Source organism: Erinaceus europaeus, chromosome 12 (genome assembly GCF_950295315.1).
Source record: "Erinaceus europaeus chromosome 12, mEriEur2.1, whole genome shotgun sequence".
Lineage (NCBI taxonomy): Eukaryota > Metazoa > Chordata > Mammalia > Eulipotyphla > Erinaceidae > Erinaceus > Erinaceus europaeus.
This window is the reverse complement of record NC_080173.1, coordinates 9100203-9123202: the sequence shown is the minus strand read 5'-3', so window position 1 is coordinate 9123202 and position 23000 is coordinate 9100203. Positions and strand designations below refer to the sequence as shown.

At 44.5% G+C, this 23000-nt stretch overlaps 1 long non-coding RNA gene across 4 annotated transcripts in view; it reads left to right on the top strand.

The window, feature by feature from the left end:
• The window catches only part of LOC132541828 (uncharacterized), a 317142-nt gene that overhangs the window by 183882 nt on the left and 110260 nt on the right, over positions 1-23000 (top strand). Inside the window, exons 5-6 of one of the 4 annotated variants that reach the window (XR_009552912.1) lie at positions 11970-12145; positions 12292-13726. The exons of 2 other annotated variants lie outside the window; for them this stretch is intronic. This is a non-coding gene — a long non-coding RNA (uncharacterized LOC132541828). Of the gene's footprint in view, positions 1-11969; positions 12146-12291; positions 13727-23000 lie in introns of those variants that run through there. One more of the 4 variants, XR_009552911.1, reaches the window with a different exon arrangement.

Here is a 23000-nt window from a genome sequence, read left to right as displayed (position 1 = left end):
CGTAAGGACTGGCATAAGGATCCCAGTTCCCCCCGGCTCCCCGCCTGCAAGGGAATCATTTCACAGGTGGTGAAACAGGTCTGCAGGTGTCTATCTTTCTCTCCTCCTCTCTGTCTTCCCCTCCTCTCTCCATTTCTCTCTGTCCTATCCAACAACGACAACATCAATAACAACAACAATAACTACTACAACAATAAAACAACAAGGGCAACAAAAGGGGAAAAAAAAAAGAAATTCCACAAAGACACTGGGAGAGACAGCTGTGTGAGAAGCCACACCTCATCCTCTGTCCAGGAGCAGAGGGAAAGCAGGCCTGACCTTGGCCATGGCAGGACTCCTGGGAATGTGTTTTTGCAAAAACAATCCCACTTCCCAGTTCTAAGAGCAAACACTGGCAGAAGCAAGCTGGTTACATTCCCTCCCCTCTCTGCATGGTGGTAACACTTCAGTGGGTCCTCTAATGAGCCTGCCCCCCTCCCTGAAAGCCAGGGGTTGTTTGCTTCTCCTAGGAGCCTGGCACTGGGCCCTGGATGCTGTCATTGTCTTGGGGTCAGGCTCCTTATACCCCTCCCCCAGTTCTTCTCCCCCAGTGCCTGGAGTGACCTGTTGCCTTGCTGCAAGCCTAGATCCTCCCCTCACCCCCCACCAGCACCTTCAGGATGGCCCCCATCCCTGGGACTGTAGAAAACAACTTGCAGGACTCAGCATAAGACTTTCCCTTCAGCAGGTTCCAGACCCCAGACTGGACTCCAGGGGAGAGGGAGGCAGTCTGCAGACACTTCATTCACAACTTGTTGTTGCTTGGTTTTTCTCTTGCAAGGGAGGCTAGGGGTGTGGATGCAAAATAAATCTTGGGCCTTTTTCTTCTTCTTCTTCTTCTCTCCAAAGAAATCATTGTGCTGTAATGCAGGGAGAACCCAAGCCGTTGACATTTTTATGGAGCTGCCTCTTGGGGGTGGGGGGGAGGTTGTAGTATCTGCTGGGGCCATCCGGAGGGAGGGAAGGAAGGAGGGTCAGTAGATTCCCCCCTCTCCACTTACCACTCCCCACCCCCCTTCTCTCACAGCTTTGCAGCTTCAATACTTGTGTAGAATTCTCAGTGGGGTTACCTAAGCTAAAAGGGGGTGGGGTGGGGGAGATGACATCACATCCCCACTAGCTGATTGGCTGCCTCCGGTCTCCAGGAATGATATCATCTCTGCTTGGGCCAGCCCACCCCCTTCACTTCCAGTCCTAGCTTGGCTGGGTAAGCCCCTAACTGCCCCCCTCCCCCACCAGCACCCTACCCCAGGATACCCGGTTACCTTGGAGACCACAAGTTTTCAAACTCCTTGTCTGAAGGAGTGATAATTCATTATATGTCTGACATGGGTCAGGGGTGGGGATTGAGGGGGGGAGGAATGCAAGGGTGCAGGGAGAGAGACCTGGCCTGGGCAGTTGAGAAGGGAGGTTGCAGACAACAAAATCATGGACAAGAATACATTTCACACATGGGAAGCTGTCAGAGATGGCGGGGGTGGGGGTGGGGGTGGGGTGGGGGGTGGGGGGTGGGAAGAGAGATCATGACAAAGTGCCATTTATGAAATAAAAAATGGAGATGGGATTAAAATATAAATAAATAAAAACAAGCAACAGTCAAAATATGGTTAGAAATAACCACCCTCCTCTCCCACTCTTTGGAGAGAGTATTCCAGGCAGTTAGGGCTGTTGTGTCTTTGGAAAGAAATACCACCCCACACCCCCACCCATCCATCCCAGTCCCCTGCTCAGGGGCAACCACTGGGAGATTCTCTGCTCCCCACCAGCCTTGCTCAGGGAACAAGCAGCCACATGATAAAACCATCCAGATAAGGACTCCCCCACATCCTTGGTGTTTGGAGGTGTCTTTGGGAGCCTAGCACCAGCTACTTAGTTTGGATCCATAGAAAACTAAGGCAGGAGAGGCAAACCACCTATAACACAGAGGTTGTGCACTGAGTGTGTGTGTGTGTATGTGTTTCTGTTACCCATTCATTCCTTTTTTACATTGATCAGCTTAATTAGGACATATTCTTTCATTTAAAAAATTTATTAGTGATTTAATAATGATCACAAGATTGTAAGACAACAGGGGTATAATTCCATGCAGTTCCCACCACCAGAGTTCCATATCCCATCCCCTCCATTGGAAGCTTCCCTATTCTTTATCCCTCTGGGAGTATTGACCAAAATTCTTTATGGGGTGCAGAAGGTGGGAAGGTCTGGCTTCTGTCATTGCTTCTCCACTAGACATGAATGTTGGTAGGTGTTTCTGTCTTTCCCTAGTGGGGTAGGGCTCTGGAGAGGTAAGGTTCTGAGACACATTAGTGAGATCATCTTAGGGCATATTCCAATTCCCAATTTCCCTGCAACAGTTTCTTTAGTTCTTTTAATTTTTTAAAAATTATTTATTCATGGGAGAGTGAAGGAAGAGGAGAATAAGAGAGGAGCAGAGCATCACTCTGACTCATGAGTTACTGGGTCAAATATGGGATCTCGTGCCTGGCCGTCCAGTGCTCTATCTGCTGTGCCACCTCCTGCCGCCTACTCCTTGGAATAGCTTACAGACAGCATATGCCCTCAGCTCCTCTTTCTCACTCTGTCTTGTATCTTCTTCACTCTTGTTTCTCTCCATAGGTACTTTGCTTCTTTCCATGTGCTCTCAGGATGTATTTACTGATGGGATTCTTTTGTATTCAGGGTAGCTTTTTTTTTTTTTTTTTTTTTTTTTGGTCTGTGATGTTTCTTCTAAAATCCAGGACTCAAGATTTGAGGTTTAGAGTGTTGGAAAGACACCTGTTTCTTTGGGGCCTGATTCTTACTCCCAACCAACAATTTATGGAACTCTACTTGACTTATCTCAGGTAATTCTGGACAACAACTGTTCAGTTAAAAGGAAACAAAACAAAACAAAATAAACAAACAAACAAAAAAGCAGATGGTGAAACTAAGTGTTCTTGATGGTTAATATAGAGGAAGTCTATATATTCAGTTTAGGGACACATTCTTTGTTTTTTAAAATTCATGATTTAAAAATTTTTTTAAATGTATTTGTTTATATAAATATATACATATATAGAGAGAGAGAGAGGGAGAGAGAGAGAGGGAGAGAGACTGAGAGGGAAACTGAGAGGGTAGGGTGAGATAGAGGGAAGGAGACGGGGAGACACTATATCTTCTTCACCACTCTTGAAGCTTTCCCCCTGCGAGTGGGGACCAGGGGCTTGAACCTGTAATGTGTGTGCTCAACCAGGTGCACCACCACCTGGTCTAGAGCACATTCTCCTAGATAAGATGGTGTATAGAGGCTGGGGGATGATCCCCCCCAACTCCATGAGTCTAAAACACACTAACTACCCAACAAACTGACTGTCATTGTCTGCTTGTTCATTTTTAGATAACCAGTCAGTAGATTTTGTCAATTAAAATGCATTTAAAAAATACCAGCTCGAAATGAATGAAGATTATAAATATCATACACACACACACACACACACTTACTTCTGTGCAGATGGATATATGATTGACTTCCTTCCTTCTTTTCCTTTCTCTCTTCTCTCTCTTTCTTTTTTTGTTTCCAAATGTTTTGCAGTGAGTACCTATTACAAATATAATCAGGAGGTCGGGGGGTGGGGTCCGTGGGGGTTGGGAGAAAGCACTATTAAAAATTGCTCACTGGGTAGGATGTTCCAAGAGGCAGATGAATGTAACTTCCAGGATGATGTAACAGAGTGTCTGTCAACTCAGTGCAGCAGAGAAAACAAGACTTGTGCCTGTCCCTTGTGGGCTAGTGTCGTGACCATCTCTGGAGTCTCTGGAGTCCTGTGGCCTCCCTTTCTTTGTGCCATGGCCTAATTTCTCAGCCTTGGGGGAGAATGCTAGGATGGAGATGATCTGGGGCAGCCCTCTGCTCCACCCTCCTCCCATCTAAATGACATATTTAACAGCTCTTGCAAAGTACACATTAACCCAAGATTTACACAAGCTGTCACCTCAGAAAACACATGCCCCAAACCGAAGTCATAATTTCCCCAAATCGTCTCCAACCACCCCTAAAGTTCCTGTGCCTAGCTCCCACAATCACTATTTTTAGCCAAGCTAGAAACTTGGAAGTCATTTTTGGTTAATGCCTGTACGTCAAGCTCTGAAGGAGATATTGAGAACAGTTTGTTTTCCCTTCCAAGTCTGTATTCAACCTTTCCAACTGCCTACGATACTAACAAAGTTCAAGGTCCAGTTAAAATACTGTCTATTCTGCGAAGATTTCCTCACTCACTCCTATCTTAATACATCATCCTTTAGCCTAAATGACAATGAAATGAGCAGATACTGGTGTGATTATAAGCATAGTATTTGACTTTCCATACCTACTGCCTCTGTGAGTTGTTTGAAGTTTAAGTAAGTCAACTGGAAACACTTAGAACAGCATCTAGAAGGTGATACATAGTTGTACATCCATAATACAAGCTGTTGACCGTCTGTACCAGTCTTGTTGGTCAATTATTGACTCATCTCCATGACCTGATCTTTAGTTCTTGGATCCATGTCGCATATTGTTCTCACTAATTCCTGCCCAGGAGTCTCTTTGATCTCCCTTAAAAGATAACATTATCAGGAGTCAGTCGGTAGTGCAGTGGGTTAAGCTCAGGTGGCGCAAAGCGAAAGGACCACCATAAGGATCCCGGTTCGAGCCCCACCTGCAGGGTGAGTCACTTCACAGGCGGTGAAGCAGGTCTGTAGGTGTCTACCTTTCTCTCCCCCTCTCTGTCTTCCCTTCGTCTCTCCATTTCTCTCTGTCTTATCCAACAACAATAATAACTACAACAATAAAACAACAAGGACAACAAAAGGGAATAAATAAATAATAATAAAAAAAGACAACATTATCTGGCCAAGGAGCTCTTCTTATTCACATATGAATTACTCTATAAAACCAGAGCCACGGCTGGGAAGTTAAGAATCTGTGTTGACATATTCATGTTCTGTAGGCTAAGCTCCTGGTCTTGGTCACCACTGGGCAAGGAAGCTCTTTTTTTTTCCCCTTGGAGCAGGGACAGCAAGTATGGAGAAAGTCAGATGATGTTTAATCACTCGGAGCATTCCTCACTTGTGACCTAGTGAGCCGGCATGGCTAAATGACCATTAGGCAGCATGTTGGTGTGAACTGTAATAGAAAAGTTCCTCTAAGCTTCCTGAAAAGGAAGATAATATATCTAAATGGCTTCCTGTCTCCTTGCTGCTGGGCAGCAACAGCAGCAGAAGGAAAAGAGCTTCTTCAGTAGGGAAAGAAATATTCAGAGGGTTGAGCACAGGGCAGGCAAAACAGCTCACCCAGCTAGGGTGTTGCTTTACCGTGTCCTGTGCTTGAGCCAGGTCTGAGCCCAGTCCCCACTGCACTGGAGGAGGCTTCACTTTCTCTGTTCATCTCTCTCTCTCTTATCTGAACAACAACAACAACAACAACATAAATTAGCAAGTCATCCCAGAGTGGTGAAGCCTTGGCCATGACTGAAAGAGAGAGAGAGAGAGGAGAGAGAGAGAGAGAATAAGAAGGAGGAGGAGGAGGAAGAGGAAAGAAGGAAGGGAGGAAGGAAGGAAGGAAGAAAGGAAAAGAAAGAAAGGAGAATGTTGGGTACCCTCTGGTCTCTCCCTGCTTAGAAAAGCAAACAGAGCAAGGAACTGAGTTTGGCAAAGTTTGTTCATTAAACTATTTTTAAACTGGAGACCAGGAAGACACTTGAAGGCACCTTGGGGGGGGGGGTCTCTGAGGGGCATGGGGCAGAGGTGGGGTACCTTTCCAGGTTCCCATCCCCGACCTCAACACAATGTCCGCAGGGCCTGGAGCCAGCTTTGCTTTGGTTTTTAGAAATCTCAGTTCACGTCTTAGCAGGAGAGAGAACACATTGCTTCCTGACTGCTGGGTGATTGCTTCCAAGCCCCTGTGCGTGTTGTTTTGGAAGACCTTTCCTTTGCTATTAAAAACACGTTGGGGGGCTTGACTTTAAATGGAAACTGCTACTGAGTCCAGCCAAACCACAACATGGAAGCCAGAAACAACCCCCTCCCCTTCCAGTTGCTCTAGCTGAAAGTGAGCAAGGCAGGACTTTCTTCGAAGGCCATAGGCTGTCTACCCCGCAGGCTCCCACACCCTGAAGGGTCTGCAGTGGGCAAGACAGGTGGAAGAGGCAGGAGAAGCATGAAGCGTGGGCGTAGCCTGTCTCTGATGCGCCTGGCCAAGTACCACACTCCTTGGGTTTAGCTCCGTTGGTGAAGTCTAAGGATGTTGGCTTCTTACTCAGTGTCCTCCCAGGAATCCTTTCTAGCTTTTTCTGACTGTAGAACCATCTAAGTCCTACTCAGACACTCTTTCTGGGATTTAAACTAGAGATTGGCACCATTTTTCTTAAAGCTTCAAAAAGTGACTGTGTCTGGTTTTGCTCTGATTTTGAAAGGGAAGTGGGGGTGGGGGTGGGGGTGGGGGAAGAGACTGTAGCACTGAAAGGTGCCTTCAATGTGGTTGAGGCTGGGCTTGAACCTGGGTCACATATGTGCAACACATTACACAAGTGAGCTATTTTGCCAAACCAAGAAAATGACTGAGTTCAGCTTGCAGACCTGGAGGCAAAAATGAAGCATATTATATAAGCATGTGCACAGTCACACACACACACACACAAAGACATCTCATAATGGATATAAGAATTTCAAATCAAGGACAAACTTTTTCTTAGTTTGAGGGTCCAGTTCTCTAGCCCCTGGTGCAGGGTATAAACTCAGATGGGTAATTGCTATTTTAGGGGTCACAGGCATTTACTGTAACATTACCATGTCTTCTACAGTGTACAGGTATCAGGGACAACACTGAAAAGCAAGGAAGACAGCACTAACCGCAGGCTGCTATATCCTCACCGGTTCATGCTTGAGAGTCCTATGCTTTATCTACTGGGCCACTTCTCGGACCACTGGTTCATGCCTTTTGGGGGCAGTGGGACTGTAAAAAGATCAACAGAAGATAATGGGGTGTCAGGTGAATTCAGAGAAGCAGACGGGACAGAGATAGAAGTACAGGAGCATACTTTACCTAGTGGTGGGGTGTGTGGAGAGACAGAGAGAGAGAAGATACCAGAGATAGATGTTAGCATATGAGGCTATTTCAGAGAGAGAGAGAGAGAGAAGATACCAGAGATAGATGTTAACATATGAGGCTATTTCAGATTCATTTAATTCAATTTTTATTGTAACTAATCATAGTAAAAATACAGTGGAAAATTAAGACCAAGTACAGTTCAATATGCTGTTGCGTATTTCAGTTTCCCTCACCACATACATATTGGCCATCACAGGAGCTACCCAGCTGGAGATGCAAGGAGAGGGAGAGACAGAGGAAAAAAAGAAGAAGGGGTAACAAGAGAAGGAAAAGGGTCCCATTTTTTTTTTAAATTTCTAAGCGGAGTCTTTTTTTTTTATTTAAGAAAGGATTAATTAACAAAACTATAGGGTAGGAGGGGTATAACTACACACAATTCCCACCACCCAATCTCCATAACCCACCCCCTCCCCTGATAGCTTTCCCATTCTCCATCCCTCTGGGAGCATGGACCCAGGGTCGTTGAGGGTTGCAGAAGGTGGAAGGTCTGGCTTCTGTAATTGCTTCCCCGCTGAACATGAACGTTGACTGGTCGGTCCATACTCCCAGTCTGCCTCTCTCTTTCCCTAGTAGGGTGGGGCCCTGGGGAAGCGGAGCTCCAGGACACATTGGTGGGGTCTTCAGTCCAGGGAAGACTGGCCGGCATCCTGATGGCATCTGGAACCTGGTGATTGAAAAGAGAGTTAACATATGAAGCCAAACAAATTGTTGAGCAAGTGGAGTCTTTTAAGACCGTTAAGATTGACTAGGAATTCTGGAGGCTAAGGCAAACGTGTGTGTGTGTGTGGCACATAGGTGAGAAACAGCATGGGATTCTGGGAGCAAAAATACAAGCCAAGAATAGCAGAACTGTGGCATGAAAGGGGCCACACACACACATCATCAGGGTCTCTAACATGACCCACCCTGAAGGACATCGGTGTGATTATCTCCAAAGAGTTAAGTGATGGCCAAGTGAAGCTGCACAGAAGCTTCTGTGCTAATTATGTGGAGCCACCCCTAGTTACAACAGAGCCACCCAGACTCCCTGCTCTCCCTTTTCCAGGGGCTCTGCTGACTCAGCCCATAGAGATTATTTACTTATTTATTTGGTCAGGAGCTGTGAAGCTCCAAGTCACAAGCCACATGTTTGAAAGAATTGAAGTCTCTGAACTTTCAGATGCTTTGCTCAGGTGCCTGAGTCATACTTCAAGGGCTCAGTGGGGACAGGTGACTAATGGTGGCCGTACTGACAACAAAAAAATGTGAACTGGTTTGGCTCCTGGAAAGGAGAGAGAGAGAGGAGAGAAGAGGGAGATGGGGAGAGGGGGAAAAGGGGAAAGAGGGGAGAGGGGGAGAGAGGGAACGTGAGAGGGGAGAGAGGGAAGAGGAAGAGAGGAGAGGGGGAGAGAGGAGGGAGGGGGAGAGAGGGGGAGGGACTGCTGAGGAGAGGGGGAGGGGGAGAGAGGAAGGGGGAGAGGGGGATGGGATGGGGGAGAGGGGAGGAGAGGAAGGGGAGGGGAGGGGGAAGGGGAGGGGAGGAGAAACCCAGCTCTTGCTTCAGAGCCCCCGGTGAAGTTAACAAGAGAAAAGAACAAAGTAGGTCTGAGGTGGGGACTCGGTGTTTTTCGTGCACTATCACTAAGCAACCGTGTCCCCAAATCTCCACAGCCAGGCGACAGAACTTTGTTTACCAGGGAGAAAACACTTGAAAAGGAGAATATTTGGCGGGAATGCGCTTGGGATTAGCAGGGTTTTTTTTTTTCCCCTTTCTTCTGTTTTTTTTTTTCCTTTTCTTTTCTTTTAATGCGGTTTTGTTGTTCTTCTAGGTTGTTCAAGGTACTGACCTAGTACTCGGCCTCCTTAGCCAAGAAACTCTTTCCCTGCCTAATTAGCCTGCGGTATTGTTCCTGGTTGTGGGTCTGGCGAGTGGGTGAGGAAGGGGAGAGGCGAGGCCGAGCCAGCCCAATGGGGAGTCTAGGCTGCTGGCAGGGAGGCGGAGGGGCTGGGTTGCACATGAGAAGCCTATGCTGGGGTCTTGAAAATCCCTCTGTAATTAATTTTCTCCTGCATTAATTAGAGAAATGTTGGGATGAGTGGAAGAGGGAGGGATTTGGAGCCCTTGGCCTTGGGCTTCTTGTTAGGGCGATTTGAGTCTGATGGGGAGTTTGACCCGACCAGGGTTTCGGTGAGAGTCTCTTGGCTTCTGAGAGAAAAGCCAAATTTAAGTAGGGAGACTGGGGTAGGAGTTTTAATTTGCTCTGTGTTAAGGTGCACACCTCTTTGCACAGAAACTCTTTCCCTTTCCCCACTTCTTCACGCATCGCTTTATGGATTCTGAATATACAACAGTCGCTCTCAAATGTAAATTGGTGCCTTTTGCACAATTGTGTCCCCTCAGATGACTTTGTTTCAGCCTGAACAGAAAGTGTAGTCCTTTTTTGTCCCCTTTCCTTTCTCTTTTCTTTCTTTCCTTTCTCTTTTTAAATATTTTACTTACTACTGGATAGAGACAGAGAGAAATTGAGAGGGATGGGGGGGGGAGGTAGAGAGACAGAGAGACAGAGACACCTGAAGGCCTGCTTCACCACTCCTGAATTTCCCCCTGCAGGAGGGGACCAGGGGCTTGAACCTGGTTCCTTGCACACTGTGATGTGTGTTCTTAACCAGGTGTGACACCACCTGGCCCTTTTTCTTTCCATTTCTTTCCTTCTCTCTTTTCTTCAATTCTCTCTCCTTCCCTCTCTTTCTCCCTTCCTTTCTTCCTCTCTCCCCTTCCTTCCTCCCTCCCTCCCTTCCTTCCTTCCTTCCTTCCTTCCTTCCTTCCTTCCTTCCTTCCTTCCTTCCTTTCCAACTATGATTATTCTCTTGGAGTTTCTAGCCCAGTGGAAAAGAGACTCCCAAGAAGATTCTAATAAAGCCTCTGGACTATACCCACACATTTTCTATCCAGAATCGGAATCTGTTGAGGGTGATATTTTTGAGGCAAGAAGCCAGAACATTCTAGAATGCAATGGCAGTTCCCTAGCCCCATTAGTTGCTTGTATGGAAATTTGAATTGAGCTCAGCTTCATTTATACTCTAGTCCCATATGGATTTTATTATTTTGACCAGTGGCTTCATAGTTCTGTTTCAGTTGGTGGGTTACATCCAACAAGTGGTAACTTTGTGTCTACAAGACTGTCCCCAAGGCCAACACCTCTGGTTAATAATTCAGTGGAGTTCTCCCAAAGACGGAATCTGTTTTGGCTGCTACTATTTCCAAAGTGAGCAAGTCAGTGAGTCAGAAAGTTCTCAGTTCTGTGTTCAAATGAAGGACTCTCATTCACTGATTTCTTTTTTTAAAAAAACATTTATTTATTTCCTTTTGTTGCCCTTGTTGTTTTATTGTTGTAGTTATTATTGTTATTGATGTCGGCATTCTTGGATAGGACAGAGAGAAATGGAGAGAGGAGGGGAAGAGAAAGATAGACACCTGCAGACCTGCTTCACCACCTGTGAAACAACTACCCTGCAGGTGGGGAGATGGGGGCTCAAACCTGGATCCTTAAGCTGGTCCTTGCGCTTTGTGCCACATGCGCTTAACCTGCTGCACTACCGCCCGACTCCCTCACTCACTGATTTCTAACTAAATAAGTTAGAAAGGGATGGAAACTGGTGGCCCAGAGGGAGTGGGAGTGGTGGTGACTGGGCAGAATCTTTTCTTGTTTTTTTCTTTAATGGTAATTTAAAAATATCTTTACTTATTTATTGGATAGAGACAGCCAGAAATGAGAGGGGAAGGGGGATACTAGAGAGGTAGAGAGACAGAGAGACACCTGCAACATTGCTTCATCACTTTCAAAGCTTTTCCCCTGCAGGTAGGGACTGGGGGCTAGAACCTGGGTCCTTGTGCATTATAACATGTGCGCTCAACCAGGTGTGCTACCACCCGGCCCCTTCAACACTTTTCTTTTACTGACTGAGACAAGCCACCAAAGGGCAAGAAGCAACCAAATTCAGCTTCTAAATACTTTTCCGTGGCTTCCAGAATTCAACCTGCTGTCACTCTTGTCCAGAAAACCATTGCTGCCTGACATCATCTGGGCTGTGGGTCTCTGGTTCACCTAAGACTCAGGAATTCCTCCCGGACTCCACTCCCTGGTCATCATCTGTTGGTCTGCTTCTAAATTCTGCTTCTAAGACCTTCTGTTTTGATCATCACATTAGGTTCGCTTATATTACTTATGATGTGGTCTATTTACATAATCACTGTTTTACCTGGGTCCCGCCCTGCCTGCAGGGTATTGGTTTAATCCCCACTGGTTAGATGGAAGCTTTCTATGTTCTGTTCCTGCTCCTTTTTTTGCTCCGCCCCCTCTCCTAGTCATTTCCTTTCCCTTGTCACTTCTGGTGAAGAGATGCATAAAAGGCGATGTATCTGATGAATAAACGAGATACTGCTTTCCAGCTCAGCCATGAGTCCCTGGTCGTCTGTCTCCCGCCTGTGAAGCTAGACCGGCAAATGGTGCCCCAAACTGGGACTGGCAATCATCACTATTGTTTTCAAGTCTTGAGAGAATCTTTGACCTGCTCTACTTGAGCAGGCTGATTCTTATTTCCCTTGAGGGGGAAAGAAGAAAAAAAAAACAAAGGAGAAGAGTTTGGGGGTGTGGGAGGGATCTCAGCAGGAAGTAGGGTTGGAAGTAAGGATGATAAGAACTAGTTGGAATCTCCTGGAAGCTATCAGTGCTCCCTGGGAAGCTATCATGCCCTCTCTTTTCCCTGGCCCAACCCTACTGCATTCTTCATAGCAGCTGTTTCAACTCTTCCCCTCCCTCCTCAGGCTTGCAAATCAACCCCCACCATTCACAGCAGATGACTTCACCTCCGGTTCTACCAAGAAGATCAAGCCACTGATCTCTACTGACTCCAAGTGGCACAGCCACTTGGAAGACCTGGGTTTAATTCCCTGCTCTGCCACTTCTAGAGTTTGTGGGCAGTTTGCTAAGCCTCTATCAGGTACGGTTTCCTCGCATGGAAAGGGGGGGGATTTGTTGTGAGGATTAGCTGAAATGATTTGGGGAGAGCATTTGCGCAATAGTTATGAGTTCTATTACTACTGCTACTATGAGCTACCTCCAACGTTTCTTCCCTTTTTATCCTAGCAAATCAAGATGTTTCTGGTATTACAACTTCATCTTCATCCTACCTTCTCGGACAAGGTCAAGATCTGTCTATAGTTGGTTCCTATAAGGAAGCCAGAGTCATCTGCTGTTATCTTACTCTAAGTGACTTTGTCTCTGGCACTTTCAAACTCCCTCTCTTTGTCAGGTTGTTGGTGTTCAAACACACTCAGGTTCCACCTAACTCCCCTAAACATGTCCCTTCTCTTGATTATTCCCTCAAACCACAGTCCCATCTCTTTCCTTCCTTTCACTAACAGATCTCTACAAAGAATTGTCTATACTTATTGACACCACTTCCTGACCTCCCACTCACTCTTCAGCCCACTGCAATTTGCCTTCTGCTCCCACTGCTCTGCTGAAATGGAACTTTCAAAGGTCCTTCTAATTGCCCTCCTCATCCTACTCAATCCTTTGGCAGCATCTGGCTCTGTTGAGTCAGTGAACCCCAACACTCTTCTCCTTGGTTTTTCATTTCTTTTGTGCATGATGTATTGTCACCTGTCAGTGTTTTCCCAAGTGCCATCTTGCTTACCTGCTGCCTGGGCGGTCTTCCATGTTCCATATTCAGCCATGATTTTACCCAAGGTTCAGCCAAATCTACATCTCTAGGTCTAGCTTCTTCTGTGTCCCTGTTTCTTATTCCCATTCTCTGCTGTTCTACACAAGAACTCTCTACTCACATCTAAATAATTCAGCAGCTCTAATACTGAAATGTCCATTATCTTATTTCTTATCCTCACTGTCATCATTCAATCTACAGATATTATGGAACCTGCCTTTAAAACTTTTCTTTGGCAGGGGGGCTGGGCAGTAGTGCACCAGGTTGAGAGCACATAGTGCAAAGCACAAGGACTGGCGGAAGGAACCCTGTTCAAGCCTCTGGCTCCTCACCTGCAGGGGGATTGCTTCACAAGCTGTGAAGCAGGTCTGCAGGTGTCTGTCTTTCTCTCCCCCTCTCTGTCTTCCCCATCTCTTTCAAATTCTCTCTGGCCTATCCAACAACAGCAACAGCAGCAGCAGCAACAACAACGATGGGAAAAGAATGGCCGCCAGGAGCAGTAGAATTGTAGTGCAGGCACCTAGCTTCAGCAAAAGTTATTGGAGGCAAACAAAACAGAACAAAACAAAACAAAACAAAACAATCCTTTGATTTATTCTGCTCTCCACTCATGTTAGTCCTCTACCTTAAGATATCTGCTTAGGGAGTTGGGCGGTAGTGCAGTGGGTTAAGTGCACACAGCATGAAGTGCAAGGACCGGTGTAAGGATCCTGGTTTGAGCTTGCGGCTCCCCACCTGCAGGGGAGTCACTTCTCAGGTGGTGAAGCAGGTCTGCAGGTGTCTATCTTTCTCTCCCCCTCTCTGTCTTGCCCTCCTCTCTCCATTTCTCTCTGTTCTAACAATGATGACATCAGTAATAACAACAATAATAACTACAGCAACAATAAAAAAAGAGCAACAAAAGGGAAAATAAATAAATATTTCAAAAAAGATATCTGCTTAAGTCATTACGTCAACTCTGACTTAGTCTCTCTGGGTTAGACAGATTGATTTCTGATGTAGTTTCTGTTTCCCGTTGACAACAGGGTGATAAAGAAAATTTATGTAATTGATGGTCCGCAGAGAAATACTTCTGTAAATGAAAGGAAGTGCTATTAAAAATTATATGAGAGGACTTTCTGTGGCAGAGATGAATATCTACTTTGTTGAGATGACATTTGACAATGTCATTTCCTGGTTTCTGAGTCTCAGGACTGCACGGCTCACATGCCAGTTTAGTACATGGCTCTCAGCTCCCATGTGACCGAGTCTCCTTCAGTAATGTTGGTCTTACCTTCCTTCTGGACAATTCTGAGCTCATCATTTCCTCGGATTCTTTGTCTTTTCTTGGATCTATCCTGATAATCCCTCTGTCCAGAACCCCTTCTTTTCCTTCCATCTCTGTTCTTCAACACATAGCTTAAATGTCTTGCTTTCTTTGAAGACTTCGCTTTTACAGGTTAGTAATAGGATGAATTCTTCCTTCTTCTCGTTAGAATGAATTTATATCTCCCTTCTCTGTTCCCACAGCACATTGCATGTCTTGTCACAGCATACCTACCCTTTGAGTCATCTGTGTACAGAGATGTTTCCCAAAGACTCAGCTTTTGGAGGGCAGAGCCAGGTAGTAGTAGTCTTGTCTATGTCTCTCTCAGAGTTCTTAGCTCATTCCTCCCTTAAAGAAGTGAAGAGGGAATGACTGTTCTGAGTGTCTCCATGGTTTCTTGTTTTGACTTTATAGTTCTGTATCATAGACATGATGCCTCCGATACTATTCTTATATCATAAATACGTAGAAAAAAGAAGCTATGTCCAGTTAGATTAAATTAGTCACATAGTTTGGAAGGCAGCTATGTTCACCACTAGACCATCAATGCTTCCACTAGTCACACAATTTGGAAGAAGCAGAACTATAGAGTAAACTGAGATCTGACTTCTATAGAGAAAAATGCTTAGAAGGTAGGCTGCACGAATGACTTTGTTATACCCCATGCTGCTCCTGATATTTATTTATTGAACAAGATGGTGGAAAAAAGAGGGCATAATGTGCAACAGCGCAAGGCACAATGGGTACTCAACATATCCTTGCTCTAACAAAACAGTAACCCAACACTTCTGACCAAGTGAAATCTGAGGGAGATATGCATTAAGGTCAACCTTGAATAGGACTGCAAGTCACAGATAGGTAGTCCGATGGAGAGTGTGGATGGAGATTGAGTATAGAGTTGTTCTCTCTGGTTATCGGTGTGACAGAGGTTTTATGAGTCAAATGAGCCATTTGGAGTCTAAAACATTTTTTTTTCTGTGTAATATCACTTTATTCATTTATTTTTAAATTTTTTTTAATGGGGATTAGTGGTTTACAGTCAACAGTAAAACATAATAGTTTGTACATGTATAATATTTCCACATAATAATGCCACCCCTATTAGGTCCTCCTCTGCCATCATGCTTCAGGACCTAAACTTCCCTCCCCCCCAACCCCGCCCCAATCCAGAGTCTTTTACTTTGGTGCAATACACCAGCTCCAGAGCAAGTTCTGCTTAGAGTTTTCCCTTCTGATCTTGTTTTTCAACTTCTGCAGATGAGAGGGAAGATCATCGCATATTCATCCTTTTGTTTCTGACTTATCTCACTTAACATGATATCTTCGAGCTCCATCCAAGATGGAGTAAAGAAGGTGAATTCACCATGAACTTGAGACTTTGGAGCCTCAGGAATAAGAGTCTGTTTGCATAACCATTATGCCAGCTACCCCTGTTTACATTTCTCAGTTTTCCACAGAACAATTCAACCTCCCTCTAGGTCCTCCTCTGCCATCAGGTTCCAGGACCTGAACCCTACACCCCTACCCCAGAGTCCTTTACTTTGGTGCAATATACCAATTCCAGTCCAGTTTTTGTTTTGTGTTTATCGTTCAACTTTTTTCCCCTTTTTTTTTCTTTTTGTAATTGGATTTGTTTCATTGAATGTGCCTTTAAAATTTAGATAGAAAAGAGTTCTGCCAATATTTTCCTCTAAGTATTTGATAGTTTCTGGTCTAACATCCAAGGGGTGTTGAAATTCCTTATGATGACTGTGTTGCTGTTAACATATTGCTGTAGCTCTTCCAGTAGATATTTGATGTATTTAGATGGCCTCTCATTGGGTGCATAGATGTTAATAATCATTAAGATTTCTTGATTGACTGATCTTCTGAGCATTAAGTAATGCCCATCCCTATCTTTTAAAATTTTATTTGTTTTAAGGTCTATCATGCCAGATTGAGAATAGCTGTTCCTGCCCTTTTTTGTGGTCCATTGGCTTGCATGGTAGTTTTCCATCCTTTCACAACCCCACCTAATTCAATAGGAATCCCACCTAATTCAATAAGACAAACACAGATTCAAAGTGAAAGGATGGAAAACTATCATATAAGCCAATGGACCACAAAGAATAAAGCTTTTTTTTTTTTTGATGCAAACTCTCCTTCATTTCCCACATCACTGTTTGTCTACAGGATGGCGGAGCCCTACAGTAAGTCAGCCTATCCCAGTATCTGTCTCCTAGACTCAACACTGGGACTCAGTGTCAAGGTCACGAAGGCCCAGAAGGTGAACTATAGGACTTGAATTCAGAGTCAAGTGAAAAATACAATAGTAAGCTACACCTCCTAAGTCAAGGAAACCACAGCCAAGAATCTAAAGTGGGCTTTCTGAGACGACCCCATATGACTGACTTTTCTTCCCACTCAATTTGATATCTTGTCATAGTTCTCAGTTTCTTGTGTAAGTTGATTGTAAGGGAAAGTGATCATATAAGGTCTCTGGAATGTTGTTTTTGGACTATAACCACCTAATTCAAAAGGACATCTACATAGATATGTATATTTATTATTATAATTATTATTAGCCTCCTGGATTAGGGTTCAATGTCCAGAATGGTTTCAACAAGGTTGTAGCCTTTGGAAATTTATGCTAGTCATTGGGGCTGGAACAGAGAATTGGGAATAAGGAGAAAGACATTACCCAGGGAGTTAGGTGGTGGTACAATGGATTAAGCACACTTACTACTAAGCTCAAGGATCCTGGTTTGAGACCCCGGCTCCCCAGCTACAGAGGGATCACTTCATAAGCAGTGAAGCAGGTCTGCAGGTGTCTCTCTCTCCCTCTCTGTCTTCCCCTCCTCTCTCAATGTCTCTCCATCTTATCCAATAAAGTGGGGAAAAAAATGGCCACCAGGAATAGTGCATTCATAATGCAAGCATCGAGCCCCTGAGATAACCCTGAAGGCCAACAAGAAAAAAAAAAAAACCCATCACTTATACCTGGCAAAACCCTGGGTGGGTGGGTATATATCAAGGTGAATATCAAGGAATTCCAACGCCAAGAAGGGAACTTTCAAAGCATTATATCACATACAATTGCACACACTTGTGTACTTACCAAAGTGCACTGTGTCCTCACTGAATGTTCATTTTCCTGTAAGAAACAACCTTCTGTGCCCCAGTGAACTGCAGTCACTGTGCAACCCTATGACTTCCTCTTCCCTTCCTGGAACCCAGATACCACAAGGAGAACAGACCTAAGGATACGGAAACTCCTATCACTGTATGTGGATGGTAGAGAGTGGGAATCTGAAAGTGGCCATCAGCTCAATCCAATCTGTAGCCTTTCCCTGTTACCATGAAGACTTCTGGACTTCCGTAAGCCCTTCTCCTTACAGTAAGACTAGGACACTTGGTGCAGGACAGCCTACTTGAAGGACGTGCCACTGGTCTAGAAGAGGAGGCCTTGTTACCTGTGCACAGGTAAACGAGACTCATGAGGCATGGCTATTGCTGACTGCTTCTAAATAATAATTCCAGACTAGAGGACCAGACTGTAACCCACTTGGCTGAGTGTATACATTACTATACGCAAGGGCCTGAGTTTGAGCCCCCCAACCGCCACCTGCAGGGGGGATACTTCACCAGCAGTGAAGCAAATCTGCAAGTGTCTATTTTCCTCTCCTCTCTCAATTTCTCTCTGTCTAGTCAACTAAAAAAGAGACAGAGGGCTGGGGGTGGGGTGGGGAGGCGAGGGGAATGGTTGTTGGGAGCGGTGGATTCATAGTGCTGGCACTGAGCCTCAGTGATAATCCTGGTGGCAATAAAAAACAAAATGAAATAAAAATATTGGACTTATTGACTCAGTGGGAGGTAGGTAAGAACTCTACTTCAGCCACTCTTCTAGAAGTCTCCCCAACTATATTTATTAGAGACATGGGATAAGTATTTAGGTTGTGAGTCAGTAAAATAAGGTCAAAGCTAAAATGGATGTGCTATGATTTCCTTCCTTCCACCTTCCTTCCACCTTCCTTCCTTCCTTCCTTCCTTCCTTCCTTCTTTCTTTCTTTCTTTCTTTCTTTCTTTCTTTCTTTCTTTCTTTCTCTATCTTTCTTTCTTTCCTTTTGTTGCCCTAGTTGTTTTATTGTTGTAGTTATTATTGTTCTTGTCATTGTTGGATAGGACAGAGAAATGGAGAGAGGAGGGGAAGACAGAGAGGGGAAGAAAAAGACAGACACCTGCAGACCTGCTGCTTCACCTCCTGTGAAGTGATTCCCCTGCAGATGGGGAGCTGGGGGCTTGAACCGGGATCCTTACGCCAGTCCTAGTGCTTTGTGCCACCTAAGCTTAACCCGCTGTGTTACTGCCCAACTCCCCCTTGTTTCTGATTTTTATAAAGTTTTATTAGAACACAGTCACTCCCATTTGTTGACATATTGCCTGTGGCTGATTTTTTGCTGTACAATAGTGGAGGAGGGTAGGCACAGCAGAGAGAGGTTGGCTTTCAAGGTGCAATATATTTACTGTCTATCCCCTTCTAGAAAAAAAAGCCGCAACTTGTGCTAGACCATTGCGTAGATCTCGAACAATAGGCTATGGCAGGCCAAAATAGTTAGAAACATATATTAGGCCATGTGAGTTCTTAAACACTTTTTTTTAATGTAAAATTTTAAAGAAGAAAATAAAATGACACTCAGAATTTCCTCATCCCATAATACAAACTGTTGACATCTTGCTTTGCTTGCAGCTAATCTTTTTCTATAAACAAGTGAGGATGCTGGTGTATGTAGTCGAGGAACTGGAATCCTACTGTTCAGTTTGGCTCCTCATGTCAGTGCTTCTGTTTCACAGTTTATGGTGACCACCCTGCATATTCGTGAATACTCCTTGTTAACATGATTTCCTTTCTGTTTTTCTGAAATCTTAGTATTTATTAATAATAATAAAAAAGTAAATTACGGTACAGAAAGTACATACAGGGGCTGGGTGGGGGTGGTGTACCTGGTTGAGCGTCATGTTACAATGCTCAAAGACCCAGGTTTGAGTCCCCATTCTCCACCTGCAGGAGGAAGGCTTTGCGAGTGGTGAAGCAGTGCTACAGATGTCTGTCTTTCTTCCTCTCCATCCCCCATTCCTCTTCCCTCTCGATTTCTGATCATCTCTAACAAATAAATAAAGGTAATTAAAAAAAAAGAACATACATGTGCTATATGATGCCTGATATAGAATCTTGTGAATAGATTCTATATTATTTATCATTATGAGTGTGTATACAGGTACATATATATATTAATATAGAGTTAACATGATTTTCAGTAACTTTTTAGTGTCAAATTCTAGGTGGTTTTTATTTGACTTTTATTTTTTGGTTATCATTAGGGTTTCACTATCCAAGGCCAATTTTTTCAGATGAGAGAAGACCAGAGAGAGGAAGAATCCGTGGGTGGGGTAGGGCAGTGATTGGGGTCCAGGCCTCTTAAGCAGAATTTAAGTGTCAAGCCAGACAGGTGCAATAGCCAGGCAAGTTATTTTGCTGGCCCCATTCCAAGGCTTTTAAAGTTTCATTGAGAGAGAGAGAGTGAGTAAGTGAGAGTGAGAGAGAGAGAGAGAGAGAGAGAACAGTGCTCAGCCTAGACTGGTGCTACGTCTTAAACCTAGGACCTCTGAGCTTCAGGCATGCCTGTCTGGGGTAGTACCTTTGTGATGTCACCCCACACCTAGGAAGTTTGTAGTTATTGATAAATCAAAACATTGTGTGGTACAACAAATTCTGTTGAGCAGTAATCTTTACCTGCATCTTTGATTATTTCCTGGTGATCGATTCCCAAAAGAGGAATTCCTGGGTTAAAGGGTGAGGACAATTTTCAGGGTCTTGATAACATATTGCCAAATTGCTTTCCAGAAAGATTGTACCAATTTATGCTCCCACCAGCAATGTACAAAATTGCCTCCTTACCCGACTCTCACCAGCATTGAGTACTATCATTAAAAAAAGTTACCAAATCGATAGACAAAAATTGCATTTTGTTGTTTTGATTTGGATTTCTTTGATTACTGGTGAGGTTAAACATTTTTTTCATATGTTAAACACTTCTTCATATGTTTATGGCCAAAGGGAATCTTAATAATGGTCTTCAAGTGTGCAAAGGGGTTATTTAGTAGATTGGGACCAGCTGTTCTCAGGAAAAAAGCTGGTAATGTTGAAACTTCAGCAAGAAAGCAATCTGTTGAAGATGGAAGATGATCCTAAGAGTGGTCAAATGCTAATGGCGATTGTAGCATTGTTAAGGACCCCCGTTGTTAAGGTCTGAGGAGACCAGAAGTAGTTGCTACTTGGGTGCTCAATGCTAGGAACACTGCTACACTCACACATGTTTGTATTTAAAGGATCCCTGCTGAGAAACTTAAGACTGAGACATAATTTATTAGTAATTCTCCCAAGGAGGATTGAAAATTTCCCCCCTAAAATCCTAGTTTCATAACCACTTTGCTATACTGTCTCTGAGAAAATGGATTCAGCAAACCTTTCTGACTTAAAAGCTTTGCAAATTGTTCGTGGAGAAAATCTCCCATAATCCCTCAGCATGACCTCTTCTTTGTACTAAAACTATCACACAACTTTTGCTGCCTCTCAGTGCCATGCATTTATTTATTTTTAAAAAATATTTATTTATTGATGGGAGGGGGTGAGAAGAAGAGGGAGTGGGAGTGGCAGAAAGAAAGAGAGAGAGAGAGAGAGACAGACAGAGACAGCAGGGGGGAGCAGGAGAGGGAGAGGGAGAAGAACCAGAACACCACTCCTTCACATGTGATGTCAGAAATGGAACTCAGTACCTCATGCTTTCAAGTCCAACACTAGTCACTGCACTACCTGCTGGGCCACCTGAAGAATTTTAAACTTACAAATGACCAACACCCTTTCCTTAGGATGGTCATCAGCTTCCTTCAACTTTCCTTTTTCTTTTTTTTTATTATTATTATCTTTATTTATTGCATAGAGACAGCCAGAATCAAGAGGGAAGGGGTTGATAGAGAGGGAGAGAGAGACATCTGCAACACAGCTTCTCCACTTGTGAAACTTTCTCCCTACAGGTGGGGGCTGGGGGCTTGAACCTGGGTCCTTGCGTACTGTAACATGTGTGCTAAACCAGGAGCGCCACCGCCCAGCCCCTCCTTCAACTTCCAATCATGTAGTTTTACTGATTCATCACCATCCCTCCAATCGTCTACTTCCATTTTCTCCAATATGGTAGACTCTGTCTGCCTTCAGATAACTCCGCACAGGTTGTTCCCTTTACAGGAGTGGCCCCTACCAACTTGAACCACTGTATCTTTGGGTTCATGCTTGCTCATAGCAAGGTATGTTGATGTATCTTACTATGTTCCTTTATAGAGATAAAATGTGTGGTGGAGCTAGATAGCATAATGGTAATGAAAACAGACTTTCATGTCTGAGTCTCCAAAGTCCTAGGATCAATCTCCTGTACCACCATCAGCCAGAGCTGAGCATTGCTCTGGTAAAAGAGGGAGGAAGGGAGAGAGGGAGAGAGGGAGAGAGGGAGAGAGGGAGAGAGGGAGAGAGGGAGAGAGGGAGAGAGGGAGAGAGAGAGAGAGAGGGAGAGGAAATGTATGTTTACTTGCTTAATGACTACCTCTTCCACTAGAACCATTAGCTGAATGTAACAACAACAAGGATGATGGAGGTTTTCTTATCATTTTTAGATCTTAGCAGAGTGGATGGAAAGAGAGCTGACGGGTGAATGAATGTGTGACTGAATGAATGTAAGCCCTCTGCAGTTAGACCTTGACTGTGATGCCCTTAGCATTGATTTTATGCTCTTGACTTTGTGTTTCTCTCTGCTGCTTCACATGCATAGAAGCTAATACTGCAGGACTGGGTTTTGAGCAAAGAAAGGGTTTTATCACAAGGTTGATAAGAGGAGACACCAGGCAAAGCTCAAATTTCCACAGTCTTAGAGTTGGAGAATTTTTTTATTATCTTTTTATTTATTTATTGGATAGAGACAGCCAGAAATCAAGAGGGAAGGGAAGATAGAGAGGGAGGGAGACAGAGAGACACCTGCAACACTGCTTCACCACTCATGAAGTTCTCCCCTGCAGGTGGGGACTGGGGGACTCAAACCTGGGTCCTTGTGCATTGTAACATGTGCGCTCAACCAGGTGCACCACCACCTGGCCCCTGGAGAATTTTTGATAGGCTCATGGAGGCTTAAGATAGAAACAAATTTCATTTGTGTATTATCATCTTTCTTGTAGGACTTCTCACTTCTCAGTGGGCTCCAGCTATGATCATTAATTCAATTACTGATCAATACTGGTCATAAACTGAAACATAAGAGCTTGTAACATTCTCTGTGTTATTCCTGTATTTCTGGGCTTCACTGCTGTCAATCCCATCAATCTCCTGGAAGTTTTCCCAACCCTTTCTGTCTCTCCTATGGACAGCTTCTTTGAAAGCTCAAAAGGATGAGCTTTCTGGGGGTAATCTGGCTCCTAGCAAGGGGGATGGGGACTTACACAGGCAATGCCAGTAGCATCCCTGAATGAATCCATTTCTGTTGCCAGAGTCCTCTGCCCCTTTCCCTGGACTTATGCGGGGGAGCTTATTCCCTGTGTATGACTTCTCTGCTGAAGAGCTTAGAACTCCCAAATTGAAGTCTTTGTCCTTTATCTAGAAGGAGGTACCGGCTTGTTTTCCAGTGTTAGAAAGGTTCTCCTGGGACATGAGTATTTCTAGGACACAACCCAGCATCTAATGCTTGTTACCGGTCCCCTGGTCCAGAAAGAAACAAGAAGATGGCCAATGTAGGGAACTCTCCAGGA